Genomic DNA, 23926 nt, shown 5'->3' on the forward strand with positions numbered 1-23926 from the left:
AAACTGCACAGATAACTGCCTACTGAGCAAATTGAGTCAAAGATGCAGAATGGAACAAAACTAGCGTTATTGAATGCTAGCATACAGAGTGAAAGCTTCTTCTAATCCAAAAGATGGGTAAGATCTGTTGAAAAGTGATGTGGTTCCTGCTTCCTACAGCTTTAAGCAGTAGGAAAATATATCTAAAATGTTAAAAATTGTGCAATTGTATTAATAATTTTACAACTTTTGTTATTCTTGTTTCCATTTTTACTATTTTTAAAGTATGCAACCCAAAGACAATCATGTCTTTTTAACAACACATAATGCAGAGTTAAGAAGCATAACACTGATGACAGTACCCAAAAACAGAGGCATTTCATTCTAGACCAAACTTATTTGTTAGTAAACCACATCATTTTAGAATAAGAAAATACAAAATTTCTGAAAAAGACAATTTCTGAAAAATACTTTTTCATGTAGAGATATCATCCACTGAGAGTAGTAATGTACTTAGGAAAGTAATGTGACCAAATTGGGATCTTGTAGGACTGACAAGTGGTGGGTTGGTGGAGAAAGAAGAAAGATCAAATAAGGGAAAGAGGAAAAAATACTCTAAGACTAAGGAATAGTACTAACTAAAACAGAACAAAAATTACCTCTTTGCATATGGCTATTCCACTATCCTGATAATATTTGCTTAAAATTTTATATTTTCCCAATGCTTTGAAATGTTTTTATCATTCAATTCCCAAGTGTGTTTTTTTCCAGTTTTTGCACATTTTATTTTAATTGTTCATCTATTCAAGCTGCAAAAGTTGGTTTTAATTTTTAAAATTTGTGTATTTTTATTACTGAAAATTTGCTCTTTTTCAATCTTTCCCTGAATAGTCTTGCTTATGATTTTATTTCAAATTAATGTGCTTGTTCTCTTATGGATAGGGACGGGGGCAGAGAAATTCTAGCCAGGAAAAGGTGGGTCACTGACAAAACGCCACCCTCAAGCCAAAAAACTTGAAACCTCAGCCAAAAGTGAGAGCTCATATACCTGTTTTCCCACTTGAATGTTACTTTTTCCTCAACCAACCCTGGCCCCGCCCTGCACCATTCTGTGCCTGTTAAAACCCCAGACGCAGCTGGTACATGGAACTATGGCTGGACGTGGGAGAGAAGCAGCTTGACTTCAGAAGGACAGCTTAACAGCGTAACTTGGGAGAAGAATCTGGGTGGAGATGACCAGACTTCAGGGGAAGGTAACGTGATCTTCCTACCCTTCCGATTTACAGCTCCCCTTCCCACTGAGAGCCACTTTTGTCAGCAATAAAATCCCCTGCATTTACCATCCTTCAGTTTGTTCGTGTGACCTCATTCTTCCTGGATGCCAGACAAGAGCTCAGGAGCCACGGGTGTGGATATAAAAGATTATCTCATTGGCTCTTTGCCTTCACTGACAGAGAGCAGCTGCCTCACGTGAAATGGCAAAGGGGTCACTGAGCTGTTAACACTTAAGCTGTCCATGGATGGCAGAGCTAAAAGAGCACTGTAACATGCCCTCTGGGGCTCCAGGAGTTGCAAGCATCCCCACCTGGATACTGCTGCAGGGACTGCATGGAGTTTATTCCTGCCAGTACCCAAGAGCAGCCAGCTGGATCCTCACTCGCTTGCTCTTGCTCATGCACTCATTCACTCACACGCCTCCTCCCACAAGGGATAGACAGGGGTGGGCTGAGTAAATGACGAACCCCGTCACAAGTCCCATGAAGCAGTCAAGAACATATCCTGCTTCATTAATTCCAGACAAAAATGGAACTGTATTATGTGGGAATCACATTACATTTATAGGTTATTGATATGGCTTGGCTGTTTCCCCAACCAAATCTCATCTTGAATTTTAGCTCCCATAATTCCCACATTTTGAGAGGGACTTTCTAGGAGATAATTGAATCATGGGGGCGGTTTGCTCCATACTGTTCTCCTGGTAGTGAATAAGTCTCCTGAGATCTGATGGTTTTACAAGGAGTTTCTCCTTTAGTTTTGCTCTTTTTCTCTCTTCTCTGCTGCCATGTAAGATGTTACTTTGCTGCTTCTTTGCCATCTGCCATGACTCTGAGGCCTCCCCAGTCATGTGGAACTGTGAGTCCATTAAACCCCTTTTATTTATAAATTACCCAGTCTGATGTATGTCTTTATCAGCAGCGTGAGAACAGACCAATATGGTAAAATGGTACCAGAGGACTGGGGCACTGCTGTAAAGACACCTAAATATGTGGAAGCAACTTTGGAACTGGGTAACAGGAAGAGGTTGGAACAGTTTGGAGGGCTCAGAAGAAGACAGGAAAATGTGGAAAAGTTTGGAACTTCCTAGAGACCTGTTGAATGGCTTTGACCAAAATGCTGATAATGATACGGATAATGAAACCCAGACTGAGGTAGCCTCAGATGGAGATGAGGAATTTGTGGGAAAATGGAGTAAACATGACACTTGCTGTGTTTTAGCAAAGAGACTGATGACATTTTGCAACTGTCCTAGACATTTGTGAAACTTTGAACTTGAGGAAGATGATTTAGGGTATCTGGCAGAAGAAATTGCTAATCAGCAAAGCATTCAAGAGACTATTTGGGTGCTGTTAAAAGCGTTCAATTTTAACACAGAAACAAAGCATAAAAATGCAGAAAATAAGTAGCCTGACAGTGCGATAGAAGAGAAAAACCCACTTTTTGAGGAAAAATTCAAGCCAGCTGTAGAAATTTGCAGAAGTAACAAGGAGCCAGTGTTAATCGCCAAGGCAATGGGAGAAATGTCTCCAGGACATGTCAGAGACCTTTGCAATGGTTTTGTGGGCAAGGCCTGGGGCCCCCTGCTATGTGCAGCCTAGGGACTTAGTGTCCTGTGTCCCAGCCACTATAGCCATGGCTAAAAGGGCCAAAGTACAGCTCAGGTCATGACTTCAGAGGGTGAAAGTCCCAAGTCCTCCAACTTTCATGTGGTGTTGAGCCTGCGGATGAACAGGAGTCAAGAATTGAGGTTTGGGAACCTCTATGTAGATTTCAGAAAATGTATGGAAATGCCTAGATGTCCAAGCAGAAGTTTGCTGTGGGGGTGGGGACATCATGGAGAATCTCTGCTAGGGCAGTGTGGAAGGGAAATGTGGAGTTGAAGTCCCAACACAGAGTCCCCACTGGGGCACTGCCTTGTGGAGCTGTGAGAAGAGGGCCACTGTTCTCCAGATGCTACAATGGTAGATCTACCGACAGCTTGCACCATGCACCTGGAAAAGCCACAGACACTCAATGCCAACGCATGGAAACAGCCAGGAGGGAGGCTGTACCGTGCAAAGCCACAGGGGCAGAGCTGCCCAAGACCTTAGGAACCTACCTCTTGCACTGGCATGACCTGGATGTGAGACATGGAGTCAAAGGAGATCATTTTGGATCTTTAAGATTTGACTGCCCCACTGAATTTCAATCTTGCATGGGGCCTTTAGCCCCTTTGTTTCAGCCAATTTCTCCTATTTGGAATGGGTGTGTTTATCCAATGCCTGTATTCCCATTGTAAGTAGGAAGTAACTAACTTGCTTTTGATTTTACAGGCTCATAGGTGGAAGTGACTTGCCTTGTCTTAGATGAGACTTTGGACTGTGGACTTTTGAGTTAAAGCTGAAATGAGTTAAGACATTGGGAGACTGTTGGGAAGGCATGACTGGTTTTGAAACGTGAGGACATGAGATTTGGGAGGGGACCGGGGCAGAATGATATACTTTGACTGTGTCCTCCCCCAAATCTCAGTTTGAATTATAGTTCTCATAATTCCCACATGTTGTGGGAGGGACACAGTGGGAGATAATCAAATCATGGAGTCAGTTTCCCCCATACTGTCCTCATGGAAGTGATAATCTCACAAGATCTGATGGTTTTATAAGGGGAAACCCCTTTCACTTGGTTCTCATTTCTATCTTGCTACAGCCATGTAAGAAGTGCTTTTTGTCTTCTACCATGAATGTGAGGCCTCCCCAGCCACATGGAACTGTAAGTTCATTAAACCTCTTTTTCTATATAAATTACCCAGTCTCAGGTATGTCTTTATCAGCACTGTTAAAACAGACTAATACAGTCATTATAAGGGGAAAAAATGACAATTTTATGATGTGAATCTTTCCACCCAAGATCATAATATGGGATTCAATTGTTTCAGTCTACATTCCTATGTTTCAGAGCAGTTTTATATTTTTATTATCCTGTTAGTTTTTGCTTGTTTTCATTTATTTGTTTGTTTTGTTTTTAATGTATGCAATGGTTGCTTATGTTTGCTAAATGATGGCATCTTATTCCTGAAGAATTTTTATTTCTGTTCATTGAGGGTCTGGTTTTTATAAGTTTATTTCACAAACTATTATCTTATTATATTAATTTATTACATTTAGTATTGTTTTCATAGATTACATTCAGTTTTCTAAATATATTATATGGTCTGCAAATAAATATAATTGTACTTCTTTTCCATTTCTTATTACTCTAATTGTTTTCTCTTGTCTAATTGATCTACCTAATAAATCCAACACAAAGTAAATAATAATGGAAAAAGTGTCCACTCTCATCTTTTCCCTCATATTAGTAAATATCTTTATTTTTTTCCATAAAAGTTGCCTGCTTTTTGGATAAGAAAAAATAAATCATGTTGCAAATACATTTATTAATTTTAATTTTTTGGCTATGTTTCAAAATTCAGCATCCACTGTGCTTAACACCAATGGATGTTGAATTCTGTCAAATGCCTTTGAGACCATTTTAAGCTAAATTTATTAAGTTAGATGAAGATAACATTGTAGAATTGATATCCAAGAGTTAAATCCTTTTCACAGGAAGTTTCTGAAAAATAATTTATATGAATTAAATAATGTTGAAAAGAAATTTAGATAACAAAATGTATTAACGTTTTATTACAGAGAGGTAATTCTTTAAATTTAAGACTATATGAAATGCTTTCAGAATCATTTTTATAATTGTTTGGGAAAGAAATAGCTATTTTCTGATTCAAAATTCTGCATGATTTATTAGAATGTCTTACTGTTGGGAAACTTGTCACTCAATTTGAAATATTAAATAAATATATATCAAAAGAAGAATGCAGCTGTACATGTAGCAATACTTAGAAATATTACATTAAAACAGGAGGTTAATAATGTAATACTTTTTTGAAATGTTAATTCAAAAATAAGCACAGAACATCTTCAAATGGATGGATTAATTTTATATGTTTCCTACTGAGAGAAAAGAGGATCTGCACATGAATGGGATCATGGATCTTTGAATGAGATTTTGTATCTAGTAATAGTAGATATTTTTAGCAAATCTCACTGAAGTGAATATGGGAAAATTGGCTCATCTGGGTTTTAGAAACTTAGCTTTAGTTATTTATATTTATCAGGAAAAAACTTTCCCCCAAAGACATACATACAAATGCACGTAAGCACACATGTGTGCACACACATACGAACATATTTGTTAGATAGTGGAACTTAATGCTTTGAAACAAACAAAAACGTTGAAATATTTATAGTGCACATAACCTAAAGAAGTAAATACATGTTTAAAAATTTTCTAATATTAAAAAGCTATTGATTTTATATCTAAGCTTCATGCCCATATCTATGAATTCAGAAACATAAAAAAAAAAGAGAAACATTTCTTTTAAATATCAATGAGAAAAATGTAAAGTACAATGCATCTATATTCATGAATAATTTTAACTGTTCCTTGGCATATAATTAATGCTCTCAAAGGAAGTGTCTTATATGTTAAATTTCAGGCTGTGACTAGATGAGATGTCCAATGAGTAGATTTCAGTTTTACCTTAGATTATTAATCCCCTCTGGCCATTGAGGCACTCCAACCCCAACTAGTTGCCTTTGGTGACAAACAGCCTGGTTAAGAAATGTCTGTTGAGCACCTCAGCTAAGTGATGTATTATCAAATTAATTATGGTCCTTGAAATAATCTGTCACTCACTACTACAAAGATAGTGAACCCAGCATCAAAATGTAGTGAACACAGCTAAGATTCTGGGCCACCACTTAAACATATTCTATAGATTACCATAGAATTAATAGTTGCCTAATTTAGACAAAAAATCTGGGGGAAGCTTCTGAAAAATGTGATGTACTAAATGCCTAAATAAACGTTCCCAAGGTAGAGGGAAGGGGTTTGGAAAGGTTTTCAATAGGAAGAGAAAGAACTTCAGAGGAGAAAGAAGAAGGCAGGGGCAGTTCCATAAAGTGTTTTTGAGTCTGTCTTTGCATATATTTAGTAATTGTCTGTGGCTGACATACACTTTTAAGTGGTATCTAAACTCATTGAGGAATGTGCACTTTTACAATACCTGTACCTGAAAATTCAAGCATCATTGTTGTTTTCAAGTCATTGATATAATAATGTTCAGCTGGATTCAGTGTCCATTTATACTGTCTCAAAGGATTAACATTGTATTTATCAAGTCATTTAAAAAAGAAATGAATTTCTTTTCTGTACCTATGGTCTTGGCTCATGGAGCATTCACTGGGGTACAGTTTGGATTCATGGAACTAAAGGGAATGAACATTTCAGCCAAATCAGTTTCACACCTTCCACTATTAGCTGTAGTCAGTATACAGGGGAAGCCTCTAAATTCTTGACCTATACATTTTAGGAAGAGATTTATAAAATACATGAATTAATAAATAATTGAAAAATAAGAATAAACATATATCATGATTCATCTAAGAATTCTGAAAAATGTAACTGCTATTTTGAAATATCCTAGTGTATTAATCATAATTAGAATTGTAATATCTATGTCATAACAACTAAATTACTAAATTTTATAATATTTCAAGTTTCCTTAAGAATATTCTTTCTCTGCTGAAAATTAAGAATACATGAAAAGAAATGATGAGCCTGAAATACTTTTATCAAGATTTAAATAAACATCTCTTTTCTAATATCAATAAACCACCAATATAAGCATAATCTAATTCTTATGAATTTGCTATGTTTAGGGAGGAAATAAACAAAGAATTTTGTCCTCATTAGTAATCATATCATACTATTAAACATATCAACCTGTTACTGCAGCTTGGACCTCCAAGTTCTCTGGCTCTCGTGTAAATAAAAATTAACACCAGGACAAACATGCATTTTTCTCAGACAAGGTTTAATAGGCTTGCTACTCGAGAAATTTTAAGGGAGCAGCTGCAAACTTGCACAAACATTTACAGCAGCACAATTTGCAGTTGCAAAAGTATGGAACCAGTCCAAATGCCCATCAATCAATGAGTGGATAAAGAATTGTGAATATATATATACACACACCATGGAATACTACTCAGCCATAAAAGAAATGAAATAATGGCATTTGTAGTAATCTGAATGGAACTGGAGACCATTATTCTATCAAGGGAACCTGCCCCCAATATTTCAACATAGATTCTTTCTATTTTCCATAAGTGTCGGCCAGCTGAGAAATAAAGAGAAAGAGTACAAAGAGAGGAATTTATAGCTGGGCCGCTGGGGGTGACATCACATATCAGTAGGACCGTGATGCCCACCTGAGCCTCAAAACCAGCAAGTTTTATTAAGGGTTTCAAAAGGGGAGGGGGAGTAAGAACAGGGAGTAGGTACAAAGATCACATGCTTCAAAGGGCAAAAAGCAGAACTACTACTAAGGGTCTAACAAAGATCACAAGGCAAAGGGCAAAAGCAGAACTCCTGATAAGGATCCAACAAAGATCACAAGGCAAAGGGCAAAAGCAGAACACCTGATAAGGATCCAACAAAGATCACAAGACAAAGGGCAAAAGCAGAACTACTGATAAGGGTCTATGTTTAGTGGTGCATGTATTGTCTTGATAAATATCTTAAACAACAGAAAACAGGGTTCAAGAGCAGAGAACTGGTCTGAACACAAATTTACCAGGGTGGGGTTTCTCCCCATCCTGGTAAGCCTGAGGGTACTGCAGGAGACCAGGGCATATCTCAATCCTTATCTCAACTGCATGAGACAAACATTCCCAGAGTGGTCGTTTATAGACCTCCCCCCAGGAATGTATTCCTTTCCCAGGGTGTTAATATGAATATTCCTTGCTAGAAAAAGAATTTAGCAATATCTTCCCTACTTGCACATCCATTTATAGGCTCTCTGCAAGAAGAAAAATATGGTTCTTTTTGCCTGACATCGCAGGCAGTCAGACCTTATGGTTGTCTTCCCTTGTTCCCTAAATATCGCTGTTATTCTATTCTTTTCCAAGGTGCACTGATTTCATAGTGTTCAAACACACATGTTTTACAATCAATTTGTACAGTTAACACAATTATCACAGTGGTCCTGAGGTGACATACATCCTCAGTTTATGAAGATAACAAGATTAAGAGATTACATGTGTAAGAAATTATAAAAGTATTATTTGGGAACGGATAAATGTCCATATTAAAATGAAATCTTCACAATTTATATTCCTCTCCCACGGCTCCAGTCTGTCGCTCCGTTTGGGGTCCCTGACTTCCCGCAACATTATTCTAAGTGAAGTACCTCAGGAATGGAAAACCAAACAAAGTATGTTCTCACTCATAAGTGGGAACTAAGCTATGAGGATGCAAAGGCATAAGCATAATACAATGAATTCTGGGGACTTGGGGGGAAGGGTAGGAGTGGGGGTGAGTGATAAAATACTACACATTGAGTACAGTGAGCACTCCTTGGGTTATGGGTGCATGAAAATCTCAGAGATCACCACTAAAGGAACTATTAATGTAACCAAACACCACCTGTTCGACAAAAACCTATTAAAAATAATAATAATAAAAAAACCCACAGTATTGCAAAGGATAAACATTTGGGTAACCAACAACAATAACCAACAACTAGAAAAGAGATCCTGGTACTAACTTCCTGAAAGACTGAGCTCTTGTCATTTTAAGAAAGCTAAGTCAGAGAAAAGAGTGATGTGTAAGCATCTAAAGATGGGGAGTTTTCAACTGCATCTGGTAAAATTCTTATCAGGAATGTCAGAGTCCTGACTTAGCAACCTTGGGAGGCATCACTCAAGGAGACAAACGATTAGGTTCTTCCTTTTGTGGTTAGGAATTCAGTCTAGTCAGCTAAGTTAGGAAGGGGTAGCTTTCTACTAGGTGACTTGGGTCAGCTTGTTAAGAGAGGCAAGAAGGTAGGGGAGGGAATACGTCCAGACATGTGAGACTTATTGGGAGTTTGCTCATGTCTTTTGTCTGCCCAAACCAAGTCTCTTCCCTACACTGTCTCAAACCCAAGACTAGAATGCTATTTCTTTGTATTAGAACTAGGCTGATCCTTATATTTGTAGTAGATTATTATGTTTGGAAACTGTGCACTGGCTTTAAGAACAATACAAAAATTAGTTATTAAATGATCTGGAAGGGTGCTGAATGTTTTTGTGTACAAATAGCTCCTCAATTGTACCATTACTAATTAATTTAAGCCTAAAAAGTTAGTTAATTTAGACTTTTAAAATTAAAAGATAATACCTTATGTCCATAAACCAAAAATAAAATTATAAGCCCCTCAACCATCTGAATAGACATTCCTCTCTACCAAGGGCATTCCATTGTTGCCTTGAAAAACTAGTTCAGGCCATGATGGGAAGTGGAGAGTCTGACATGCCTCACAGCTAACCAGCGTTAACATTAAAACAGGGATTTTAAGACTGATAGAAGAGACTCTTTAAGTCTGATAGAAACCTTTACAATCTGTTCTCTCCAAAGCCTACTACCTGGAGGCTTCATCTGCATGAAAAAACCTTGGTCTCCACAAGCCCTTATTGTAACCCAGACATTCCTTTCTATTGATTCTAGGTATTTAGATAATAACTCCTTCAATTAATTTCCCATCAAAAAATCACCTGGAAGCCCCTGTTTCCAATTGTCCCATCTTTCTGAACCACGCCAATGTACAACTTACACATATCCACTGATGCTTTATGTCTCCTTAAAATATATAAAACAAAGGTGTAGTCTGATCACCTTGGGAATGTATTCTCAGGATTTCCTGAGGGTGTGTTACAGGCCATTCATCACTCATATTTGGCTCAGAATAAATCTCTTCAAATATTTTACAAAGTTTGACTCTTTTTCTCAAAATGCCTTAGTCATATAACACTAAATTTATAAAAGCAATTTGGAGAGAATATGATTTTACTTTGTTTTGATAGGTATTGAATTGGAAGACATTGGGCAGAATTTGATAGTTAGAAATATTCCATGCACAGAGTATGGGTTTTTTTTTTTTTTTTTTGAAAAGTAAATCCATGTATAAAAACAAGAGATTTTACATAAAACATTGATTTTTACTTCTCTGGCAACATATTCCTCATAATAAAATATGGAAATATCTGAGTAAGGGTTTCCTGATTCAAACAGTACAGACATTCATGCTCTTCAATTTTTTTATTGTGATGCAAGTTTTATTACTCAGAAAGCACACAAATATGTATACATTGTAGTCATTTTTCTCATTATTATGTACCTCAACTTTGTAGATATTTTAGCTTGTGGTTCCTGCAATATGACTAGGAGCGCGCATACACACACATACACACACGCACACACACTCACACAGACACATACAGACATCATTATTGCTGGAATCACAAGCTACATGTATTGCGTACACAAACACGTATAAAATCTATACATATATATACACATATAGATTTATATGTATGTTTCTGACAGTGTACAGAGACATAAAATGAAAATAAAGCCTCTGAAAGGAGAAGGGTGAGGGCTCTGGGACAAAAGAGGGTTTTTTTTTGTTTTTTGTTTGTTTGTTTGTTTGTTTCATTACCATTTTATAAGCCCTACCCTTCATTTGTCAGGGACTAGCAAGCAGTATTAGGTTAGCCACTTGCAGAAAGCTGACACTGTTTCTTTTAAATGGGTTTAGAGTGATTCTGTCAACACTAAGTTGTAATATCCTTTTCTGTTTGATCTCAAGTTGACATTTCCTTCAAACTCTGTCCTTTAAGTTAACCAAAGTGTGCCAGTGCAAAATAAAATGTAAGGGATTTCTATAATATATCCAGTACTTTACATACAGGGTCATTTACACCAGAGTGTTAAACCAGCTTGGCAACCTTGTTACAGACTTTCACAGATATGTTTGCATTAAAACACATTGTTAACAACTGATAGTCACTTTTATTAGTATCAAAAGTATCCCAAAAAGAAGAACATATAAATTTGACAAATATCCCTTAATTGAAAAAGATAAATGCACAGTATTTCTACATTTTTCAACCTTGAGGATTAATATATATGAAAAAATAGATGACACATTGTATAAGAAAATGAAATGGGAGTTAGTCAATAAATGCCTCAGAGTCTGCAATGTGTCAGCTTTACTAACAGGAATGTTGTGATCTGTTCAATAAAGGGCAAAATGTTTCCCCCTAAAATCGACTTAATTTATAGGGTAGTGTGATTCCAAAGGGAAAATCTTTTCATTTACAAATCAAAGTACTAAATCTAACAGCTGTCTTTATAGTTCACAATTTATATAAATACATTTATTTAAAAATCCCCATTTTATTCGGTCTTCACAATCTTCACATATCTGTAAGGCTAAATTGAGGGCAATATGAAATTTTCAAGCAGACTGTATTTGGGTTTGTAAATCAGCATCTTTTCTTTCTATAGGAGATGCCTACTGCGCATTCTGAATACTCAGAACACTGGACGCTGAATCTATGGCACCTCTGAAACTTTTGAAAAATAAATTCACCTTTCTGGGTTTCAGTTTCTTCAACTACAAAATGAAACATTTGGAGAAACAGTCTGCAAATTTCTTCCCCACTGTAATTCTGTGATTTAATTCTTCTAAGGTAGCTATCTGAATGATCTAATGCAATCTGTTTAGATCATGAAAAATAGGAAAATAGAAATCTTCAATATTCCACTGTTTTTTTCTTCTAACCTTCATACCCATGCCACCTTTGAAGTTAGAGTTTAATCAGAGTGTATCATGAATATGGCAGATATATTTGGTTGGTATTACTTCTGTAACTAAGACTAAATTAGTAGCTTAAATGAATACAAGTTTACCTTACAGTTTAGGAGATTCAAATTTCAAATCAATTTCACTGGGATGAAGTCAAAATGTCAATTGCACTGATGCCTTTAGGAGACCAAGGGGACGATTCATTTTATTTCCTTGTTCAGCTTTTAGAGGCCACCTGCATTCCTTGGATTATGGTCATTTCCTTGCATCACTCCAACCTCTTGCTGCTATTGTCATATCTCCCACTGCTAATTTTTACCTTCATGCCACACTTTTATTAGAAGTCTTATCATTACATTGGGCCCACCTGGATAATCCAGGAATCCAGGATTATCTCCCACCTCAAAATCCTTAAATTAATCATGTCTGTAAAGTTCCTTTACTATATAAAATAACACAGTAACTGATTCCAGGGATTAGGACATGAACATTATTGGGCAACCACTATTAAGCCTACAATAGCAGGTAATAAAACAGGTAATTAAAGTGTTCAAAATTTTAAAACTCCGTTAAGAGAAAGACACAATCTTCTGGCTCCTTGTATACATTGTCATTGTTTTATTGGGATTTCCAGAAAATTGAAGGATGATTCTAAAATGGCCTTAAACCACTGTCACTATCTTTTATGGTCAGATTAAAAGTAAATACAGCTTATCAAGATAAGGAAATTAACATATGCTTTTTCTCAGGCCACACATCTCCCACAAGAATAAGCACTGTTCTGATGTTTATCAGGCATTAGTTTTGCCTGTATAGAACATTATGTAAATCATACATTATTTTTATGATTTATTCATCCAGCATATTTTTGAAATCATGTTGTATGTATCAGTTCTTTGCACATTTTTATTGATGAATAATATTCCATTAACTAAATATGCCACAGCCTATTTAACCTTTCTACTGATGGATACTATATCCATTTTAAGTTTTGTGCTGTTACGAATAAAGCAATGAGCACTCATATAAATGTCTCTTATGTATCTATAAAAGAACAAGATAGGTGTAACTATAGGTTATGGTTAGTTTTATAAGAAACTAACGTGTGACATTTTACCCTCATATCAACAATGCATCAGAGTTTGAGTTATTTCACATCATCAATAACTTTTAGCAATATTTGGTATTGCCAGTCATTTTCATTTTTTCTATTGGTTGTGTTTTTGTACTTCATACTGGTTTTAATTGCTTTTTTCTTATGACTATTGAGGCTAAGCCCTGTTTTTATGTGTTTATTATTTAATTCACGTATCTTTATTTGTGAACTATATTAAAATACTTTGTTTTTGGAGTGTTTATCTTACCATGGTATGATTTTAAATATCTCTTGTATACTACTCTTTGTTCTCTGTATAACGTCTATATGCTAGTCTCTATCAGATATCTGTTGTGTAAATATTTTATCCCTGTCTATAGCATCTGTATTCATTTTGGTAATCATGCCCACTCATAGCAGAATTTGTTACTTTGGAGATACTGAATTTGTCTGTTTCTTATATAATTATGGATTTCTAAGATTTTTTTTAAATTATTTTTTGAACAGAGTTTTGCTCTTTTTGCCCAGACTGGAGTGCAATGGCGCTATCTCGGCTCACCGCAACTTCCGCCTCCTGGGTTCAAGGGATTCTCCTGCCTCAGCCTCCCAAGTAGCTGGGAGTACAGGCATACGCCACCATCCCGGCTAATTTTGTATTTTTAGTAGAGACAGGGCTTCTCCATGTTGGTCAGGCTGGTCTTGAACTCCTGATCTCAGGTGATCCAACTGCCTCAGCCTCCCAAAGTGCTGGAATTACAGGCATGAGCCACCGCGCCCGGCCTCTAAGATATTTTAAGAACTTTTTTGTACTACCAACTCATAGCAACACTTTTTTCTCCTTATTTTTCCTAAAGACTTAAGGAGTTTAGCTTTTATATTTAGGTTTAGGTTTATGATTAATTTGCAATTTATTTTGCATGTGGTAAAATATAAAGTTCATTTTTTCCATATGGCTATCTAGGTACATGAAAGGCTGATAGCTGAAGGCAGAATAGGAATATTGAGAAAGTTCTTTGGCAACACATGCCCCAACTTAGTCAAAACACAATACTATACAAAATTGAAGCTAGTGATGATGAACTACTGAAAATAATCACCTAACTCTACTCTTGCTAAGAGTGACACAACCTTTACAATAATTCATTGCAGATTTGTTGCAGAAGGAGAGGCGTGCCCATTTCTGGGGAAAACATTTATCTATGTCTCTACTCTCCTAGTCTCCTACCTCATGATGCCTATGATGCCTGGCATTCAACAAAATCTTAAGAGATTTACAAAACAAGCAAGTAAAAATAACCAGCTATTAACAGAATGGTAAATAACAAAGACATTTACAAAACTGAATTATTTTATAATCATCAGACAAGGAGTAAATGTAAAAACAAGCATTTTTTTAAAAATCAATGAATTTGAATATACCAAAATAAAAATAAAAAATAAAATACTAAGAGATAAAAAGGCAAAAACATTTTATCTGTCTCTTATATTATTGTGGGTATAAGAGACATTTGTATTTAGATACATTTATTGTCTAAAAGTAAAAAAATATAATAAAAAAAATCCAAGGGTTGTGGAGTAATATCAAACAGTCTAAAATACATTCAATTAGGATCTCAGAAGGTTAAGACAGAATAAATATAGTCACTTTATTGGTTAGACATTTTCTCATAAAAATCTGTAGGCAAGTCATGAATTATTTTTATTAAACTGTGCCTGACTTTGTCACGTCCACGCTCTTTTTTTTTTTTTTTTTTTTTTTTTTTTGGAGACAGAGTCTCGCTCTGTCCCCCTGGCTGGAGTGCAGTGGCGTGATCTTGGCTCACTGCAAGCTCCGCCTCCTGGGTTCACGCCATTCTCCTGCCTCAGCCTCCTGAGTAGCTGGGACTACAGGCGCCCGCCACCGCGCCCGGCTCATTGTTAGTTTTAAGCTATTGCAATATATTTATAAATAAATAATCTTAAGTCACTTTTGAATGGCCTAATAATTAGCCAATCATTTAAATGTTTTTTTCCAGATATATCTTTCCTAGTTGGGTGATTTTTCTCTCTCTTGCTTGCTCTCTCTCTCTCTCTCTGTGTGGGTGTGTGTGTGTGAGAGAGAGAGAGACAAGACACTTTCATCTATTGAGCTTATTTCTTTACTAAGAATGCAGATTGATATTTATTTAAATTAATTATGAAGGAAGAAATTTATTATTTATAACTTTACTAGTGGGACTTCACCCTCAGGTTACTGCTTCTTGTCTTCTTGCACTGTACTTTTTTCAAAATCAGTTAAACACACATGCAAACATAAATCTGTTTACCTGCACAGTAAACAGATACCTGCATAATAAACAGACACCTGCACAGATCCAAGTAGCATACCCATTTTCAGTTTGTTATCAGTAGAATTTTCCAATGTCTTTTGGCTTGTGTTGTTTAGTCAGCCTTATCATAGTTGGTATTAAGTAATGATCAATAAAGTGAAATTCTATGTTTTATTTAGTAAAGTATACAATAAAATATTTTTAGTATATCTTAAATCATTAAAAGTAGGTTTTATCCCATCCTCATTGCATTCCAATTACAATTAGGGAAAAATCAAAAGACGGGATAAATTATCTTTAATTATCCCTCCATAACAAGTTTAAATTGTCTCTGGTAAAATAAGGAAGTTGGGAGTATTTTAAGTTTAGAAGAACTCTCCTATAACTTTATGGGAAGCACAAAATTATTTTATTGAAACATTAGGGCCGGGTGCGGTGGCTCAAGCCTGTAATCCCAGCACTTTGGGAGGCCGAGACGGGCAGATCACGAGGTCAGGAGATCGAGACCATCCTGGCTAACATGGTAAAACCTCGTCTCTACTAAAAAAAAATACAAAAAATTAGCCAGACGTAATGGCGGGTGCCTGTAGTCCCAGCTACTCAGGAGGCTGAGGCAGGAGAATGGCGCGAACCCGGGAGGCGGAGCTTGCAGTGAGCTGAGATCGTGCCACCGCACTCCAGCCTGGGCAACAGAGCGAGACTCCGTCTCAAAAAAAAAAAAAAAAAAAAAGAGAAAAGAAAAGAAACTTTAGGAATTATTTCTGTTTTCTACTACTTCTCAATCATGAAGTCAGAATAAAATGAAAACTAGGAGTATATAACTATATACCCTCAAGTTTCACTTTGCCTTTTTAAGTATAATGGCAGGTAAGTTCCTTATCTTTTCTTACTTTCACTCCTTTGTTACAAAAAATATTTTTTGTCTCCTCAGAATGATTTTTTTTTTTTTTACTTAAGATATATAGGTCATTTAAGAAGATGGTTTTGCATCTAAAAGAAGATTCTACTTTGGTAGAACAAAACAAGGTATCACGTTGGACAAATTTTATTTTGTTTTGTTTTGAAGGCAGGTCTTGCTCTGTTACTCAGGTTGTAGTACTGTGGTACAATCAGGGCTCACTACAACCTCAACCATCCGGGATCAAGCAAATTCTCTCACCTCAGTCTCTCAAGTAGCTGGGACCACAAGCGCATGCCACCATGCCCAGCTATTATTTTTATTACCATTTGTAGAGACGGGGTCTCCCTGTGTTGCCCAGGCTGGTCTTGAACTCCTGGGTTCAAGCGAGTCTCCTGCCTCTGCTTGAAATTGCTGAGATTACCGACGTGAGCTACCATGCCTGGCCTACACAAATTTGTCTAACTCCCTGCATTTTAGGTTTCTTGTTAAATAGTTGGACATATTAGCACCTACATTAAAAAATTCATAATTAAAGAAAAGAACAAAATAAAAGGCCTTGTTAAAGACCTAACCATAGACTTCAGAAAGTATTAGGAAAACGAAGAAGGAAAATAAAAGATCTACAAGTGAATAGTGAAGAAAAGTCTCACTTTCTGTAGGTTTTTATAACATTAGTAAAGGAGTTTCCTTAGGGACTTATTCTAGCCTACAGCTTGAAATTTAGTGTTATCTCCAATATTTACATTTTTTACTCTAACACTTGGTATGCTTTTTGGTCTTCTATTTGAATCTGATATTGTGAAAAAACAAGTTAAAAAGACTCAGTCCTCACCTCATAAGACTTCACAATGGGGGTAGAAGGTGATATATGCTAGTGAAGTTTATGCTGCCATATAATAGTGGTCCAACTTAGAATTCTGGTTAGTTAATATGGATTTCCTTGTTCTGCTCAATTTCCAGTACAATAGGCATATTTTTCTTTTTTCATATTTTTTCACTCTTGCTTTGATCTTCTGATTACTTTGACTCTATTTCTGAAGACTCTTCAACTTCTTATATTACTTGTTTTACTTTTATATGTAAGAAGAACAAAAGTTTACACATAAATAGTGAATTTGAGTGTCATCTAATCCTCTTTTCCCATACTCTTCTGGAAGAGATACTATATTTTTCTCTAGTCACTGATAAAAAATGTCTAAATCAATAAGAAATCTTTAAGTGCTGTTTTTTTCTACTTTCCATTAAGTGAAACTTTTTATTCCTTTTCTTATGTGACTTTGTATTTGGCTACAATGGTGTGGGATTATCATTGCTTTCCCATTACCACTATAAGAACACCATTATTTTTACTTAATTAAATTTGGTTTTCAAATAACTATTGTTACCACCAGTGCAGTGGTTCTCATGGTATACAAGAGTCAATTAGCAGTGTGCCACAAAGAATGTGTTAGTAATAGAAGTATCAAATGTGAAAGTGTGCAAACAAATCGCAATGTCTATAAAAGCTATTCTCTCTCTTTTTTTTTTTTTTTTTTTTTTTTTTGAGATGGAGTCTCACTCTGCTGCCCAGGCTGGAGTGCAGTGGTGTGATTTCGGCTCACTGCAACCTCCGCCTCTTGGGTTCAAGCAATTCTCCTGCCTCAGCCTCCTGAGTAGCTGGGATTACAGGTGCCCACCACCATGCCCAGTTAATTTTTGTATTTTTAGCAGATGGGGTTTCACCATATTGGTCAGGCTGGTCTCGAATCCCTGATCTCATGATCCACCTGCCTTGATCTCCCAAAGTACTGGGATTACAGGCGTGAGCCACCCTGCCCAGCAATCACTTTCATTTTCATTATGTATACCTTCTTGAGTAGATGAAAACAAGTTGGTACTAAAGCCTATATTTGAGGAACAGTTAGGAAGTTCAGTTGTAATGTGGGGATAAATTTTAAAGTGCTATTGGTGTGCATTGCATAGGTGGTTGTTATCCATCATGTTATCTATGTTTAATGGTAAAATTATTTACTGCTCTAAAATATCTGTTTTTTCATGGAAACATGGATTTAATTTTAAAAAAGAAAAACTAATATAATGAAATGCTTGTTTCTGACACTTATAATCAAGAAAATTAGATATTTAATTACGTATGGAGAGCTAATTTTTTTAAGGTTTCTTGCCACGGTTCATTATTCTGTCTGTGTGGGTTAGAGAACACATTTAAAGTTGCAAATGGTTCTGAAGTCTCCCTTGTTTTGTGTGTGTGTGTGTGTGTGTGTGTGTGTGTGTGTGTTATTGTTGTTGTTGTTGGTTTTGTTTATTTTATTTGTTATCGGGCCACTCTCTTACCTCCCACATTTGTGTGTAGTTTCATTTCACCCAGAGATGTATGGAAAACTTACATCACACCAATGGACTCTCACTTCTGGTGATTCTGATTACATTTCTTGTTTCATTGCTCACCTTGTATGATTACCACCATGTTGAACTAACCTGAAAATTTTTATTGTCCATTTCCAAATAAGTTGATCTTATTTGGAAGACCAGCTTATAATTTTAGCTATTCAAACATAGATTCTCACCTCCCTCATAGAATTGAGTGAACTCCTTGCCAGCAAAATCACTAGTGTTTTCCTCCAGATCCAGCCTGGTATGACTAGAATTTTTGCTAACTTAGAAGGAGATACAGGAATAAATGTAAATAGTCTCAGGCAAGCAGTCCACAGATTCACTTCGTCCTTAAGTAATGCTTCTGTAATTTTCAAAAATTACATATCAATTTGTTTTCCGCCTTTGGTTAATTTTCAGAGTTCCAAAGTATTTTATTTTTGATATTTTTCTCCAATTTTATTCTCAATTTTAGTAGAAGAGAATCAGTGCCTCATGCCATAATTACTGGCATTTCTCTCTAGATAGCCTAATTTTAATATGAAAGTAAATATAATCTTGATTTATACAATATTGGGAAAAGAAAATTAAGGAGAGAAGTTAGAAAAGTAAATGTGATAGATGAATTGCAATATACAAATAGGTATCTATAGAACCTGAAGTTAACTAGATTTTTTTTTTTTTAAAAAAGAAAACTTTTAAGTTCAAGGGTACAAGTGTAGGTTTGTTACATAGGTAAATGTGTGTGTCATGGGAGTTTGTTATACAGATTATTCCATCACCCAGCTATTAGTAGCCTAGTACCTATTAAACCTAGTACCTATTAGTTACTTTTCCTGTTCCCCCCCTTCCTCCTAACATCCAAGCTCTAATTGGCCCTAGCTCATGTTGATCCTTTCTATGTGCCAATGTGTTCTCATCATTTAGCTCCCACTTGTAAGTGAGAACATGTGGTATTTGATTTTCTGTTTCTACATTAGTTTGCTAAGAATAATGACCTCCGGCTCCATCCATGTTTCTGCAAAGGACATGATCTCATTCTTTTTTATGGCTGTGCAGTATTCCATAGTTATATTTGTATCACATTTTCATTAACCACTTTATCATTGATGGGTTGATTCCATGTCTGCTATTGGGAATAGTACTGTAATGAATATATGCAAGTGTGTGTCTTTATAATATAACGATTTATATTCTTTTGGGTATATACCCAGTAATGGGATTGCTATGTCTAATTGTTTTTCAAACTAATATATTTTAAAAATATAATATGATACAGAGCAGGTTATGCATTTTGGTCCATGGATATGCTCTATCTTCAAAGATGTTCTCATTTAGGGAGGTGTCTTAGAACAATCTGGCTCTAGAACTAGACAAAGCACACTTGAAAAAGTCTACTTAACACCCATCATCCATTCAGAATCTTTTTTTCTTTTCCCTAAACCCGTAAAGACCAAGCTGCTGGTAGCATCTATTCTCCTTGAGGATCTACTAGAAAGCAGATAGGAGGTAAGATAAGTACAAATCATCCCAGAAATGTCTCCTTCAGTTATTTGCACAGAAAAAAAAAAAAAAAAAATACGTGATAAAGAGGAACAATTTGCTTGACATTGTATTTTCACACTTTTGGAGGAAATTTGCATTGTCTTGATTCCATAGCAACATTTGACTCTCATATCAAATGAGTAGTATGAGTAACCATAATTCTGAAGATACTATAGAGTAACTCCTCCTAGATTCTGTATAAACTTTAAGATTTTTAGAAGATATTTAAACCTGACAAAACATTCAATGTTTTATTTGTGGCAGAGGTGTACCAGAGCAGCCACCAAAATTGTGAAAAAATATAATATCTTTAGTTTCTCCCAATAAAAGGAAAAAAAAAGTGTGTCAATTTACATTAGTTTTGTTCCTATCAGTGTACATACTGCTGCCAGTTATTGCAAACACATATTCACCAGACATATACAAGCAAACAAATGTAAACTCAAAAACTCAGAATGCCAAAGCATTAATATAATGATAGTAAGTAAATATTTTAATTAATTTCAAATTAATAAATCTTAACATACATTTAAATATTGTAGTCAAATTTCTATAGGGATTCAAATTATAATTAGAAGTTTGATAAAAGTGAAATAAGAGACAGGCTGTTTGATGATATGGTGTTAATGACTCATCTCAGCAAAATGTGGACATCTATTGTTTACATTCCATTATCTAGATACTACTTCATGATTATAGTTATGGAATCTCCCATTGCAAGTGTTAAAGATAAAATATTCTGCTGTAGACTACAAGTTTGAAAAATTCTGATTTGGTGAATGTTATTTTCAGCAGGCAAACTGTCTTCCTTAATCTGTCCCATGGTTCATGGCTTTGGAGAAGCCGTGCTAGACAGGCTACATAGTTCCACAGATGGATTTCAAATATTTCGTTTCTCAGGGTCAACAAACCAGTTACTTAGTTGGTAGGGGAGGGCGAGTTTATTCTTCCAAAAATGAGTTATAAAAGATAATATTAATATATCTTCAAAGTGAATATAAACTTTCAGAATTCCAAAGTAAACATGAGGGTTTATCTCTTCTCTCTCATTTATCTTTATATTTTTCTATAGTGCCTGAAAGCTATGTAGAGGCCAAGGGAACTCTTTCGCTTTGCCCTCCAAAGTTTCACTGACAAATCAACTCACGAAAGGCAGATTCACAGGAGAAATGGCATAAACAGTGATTAGCGTGCATAGGGAAGAATTAGTGTGCACAGATAGATGACCCAACCATGCAATAGGGTACAGATAGTTACATGATCTTATTCTTGGGGGAAAGGAAAATGGGGAAACATGGATGATTTTAGAAGCGTTCTTTAGGGGAATTCACTGGGTTTGAAAAACACACAATGGCCTGGGACACAGTCTGTTGGGCTTGCAGAGCAGACAATGGTTTGTGACAAAAGTCTGCCCGGGTGTGTTGACAGACCTATTGTCTATCTCCCTATGATATGAGTTTAGTGAATGAAAACTCAGGGAAGGGATCAGAGATGATTGTTTCCTTCTTTGGTGTGTCCGGACATTAGGCGGATAAAGGAACTTGAGAGAAAAACTTCTTCCTGTGTTTAGGGAGGGACTGAGAACTAAGAGACAAGAGGTGGAAGTTGGTGGGGCGGAGGGTGGATGGTCAGAGAGACCTTGAGATTTCTTCTTCAGTTCAGCACGTCAAAGTGCGATATTTTGGGGTATCTCTTTCTGAGCCCCAACAGCTGTATAATTCAAATTTGTACTGTAGAATACGTCATTTCTTTGTTTAGAAAATAACTAACAATTCAATTCTAGCTTTTTAAATTAAAATTTGTTTTAGTGGTAGAGTCATGTCTCTTGTGATGGCTGTTAGAGTTTGTCAAGTGCTTTTCCCATGCCAATTAATATAATCATATTTTTTTCTTCTTTAGCTTGTTGATAGAGTAGATTAAATTTGTTGATTTTCAAATGTTGATCCAACCTTTGACCCCCGGATATACTAATTTGTGATGTATAATTATTTTTCCATACTGCTGGATTTGACTTGCTAATATTTGTTTTATATATTTTTGTGTCTAGATCCATGAGAGATATTGGTCTTTAAATTTTTGTGTTTTGTAATGTCTTTGTCTGGTATATCAGAGAACATACTCAGTGTCAAGGTAACACTGACCTCATAAAGCACATAAAGAAATACGTTCCTTCCTCTTTTATTTTTTAGGTGAGAGTGTTCAAAATTGTTTTTGGTTGTATGTGTTTGTGGAATTCTCCAGTGACAGTACTTTAACCTAGAGATTTCTTTTTAAAGAAATTTAAACAGCAAATTAAATATGTAATGCTTTGGGGACGATTTACATAATTTATGCTATCTTGGTTGAGTTTTGGTAGTTAGTAATTTTTATGGGATGTGCCGATTTCTTTTAAATTATCAAATTTATTACCATAAAAATGTCATTATTCATGAGCAGACATGCTGGTGCATGTCTCTCATCTCAGCACTTTGGGAGGTCAAAAAGGGTGGATTGCTTGGGGCCAGGAGTTTAAGACCACCTTGGCCAACATGGCAAAACCCTGTCTCTATTAAAAACACAAAAATTAGCCAAGTATGGTTGTGCATGCCTGTAATCCCGGATTCTTGGGAGGATGAGACATGAGAATTGTCGGAAGCCGGGAGGCAGAGGTTGCAGTGAGCCAAGATTGCACCACTGCACTCCAGCCTGGGTTACAGAGCAAGACTCTGTCTCCAAAAAAAAAAAAAAAAAAAAGGAAAAAAAAAAAAAAAAAGAAAAAGAAGAACAAAGGAAAAAAAAGAGAGAGAGAGAGAAAGAAATGTCATTATTATTTTATCATTTTAATGACCGAAAAAGAAATTATTTTTAAATGATGCACTGTGTATAGATGGAATGGAGCATTCCGCCAGCAATAGCAAACAATCTCATTGCGGCAAAATCAATATCAAGACCAAATAGTTTCTAAACTTGACATTGTCAGAAATATGTATGGGAAGATAAATCACTTGTGTTTAAGAGGTCTCTGCTTATAAATCTGAATGAAATGTAAAATACGAATTTATTTTTTACTAAAATGGACATATAGTGCTACAGATAATTTAATTTTTTATGATATTTAGCATAGAAATAAACAGAAAAGTTCCACGGTGGAAGTATTCTGTTAATGTGAAAGTACTTCACACATGTAAAAATATGTATGAAGTATACCATTCTACATTTCCTAGAGGATAACAAGGTTATCTTGATATATACATTGCTCTTTTCTACTTTACCTACCACCATAAAATAGTCACTATGTATCTTTTGGCATATGTCAGGCAATTTTATAAAATATAGCCTTATTCTATTCCTAAGTTGCTTTCACAGATTTGAGTTAGACTTTTGTTATAATTTAGCTCTCCAAGTGTGTATATATATATATTTTTTCTCACAGCCATCCATTATAAAACACGAAAAAACACTCTCAGTGTTTAGAAATAGAGAGGAATTATCTCAATTCCATCAAGAGTATCTACAAAAAAACCCTACAGCTAGCATTACAGTTAATGATGAAAGACTGAATAATTTCCCCTAAAACTGAGAAAAAGCAAGGACACCTATTCTCACCACTCTTATTCAACATAGTGCTGGAAGTCCTAGCCAGTACAACAAAGTAAATGAAAGAAATAAAAGTCACACAGAGAGATTAGAAAGGGGAAATAAAACAATCCTCTTTCCATATGATATGCTGGCCTTCACAGAAAATC

The sequence above is a fragment of the Chlorocebus sabaeus genome, chromosome 9, assembly GCF_047675955.1.
Source record: "Chlorocebus sabaeus isolate Y175 chromosome 9, mChlSab1.0.hap1, whole genome shotgun sequence".
Taxonomy (NCBI): domain Eukaryota; kingdom Metazoa; phylum Chordata; class Mammalia; order Primates; family Cercopithecidae; genus Chlorocebus; species Chlorocebus sabaeus.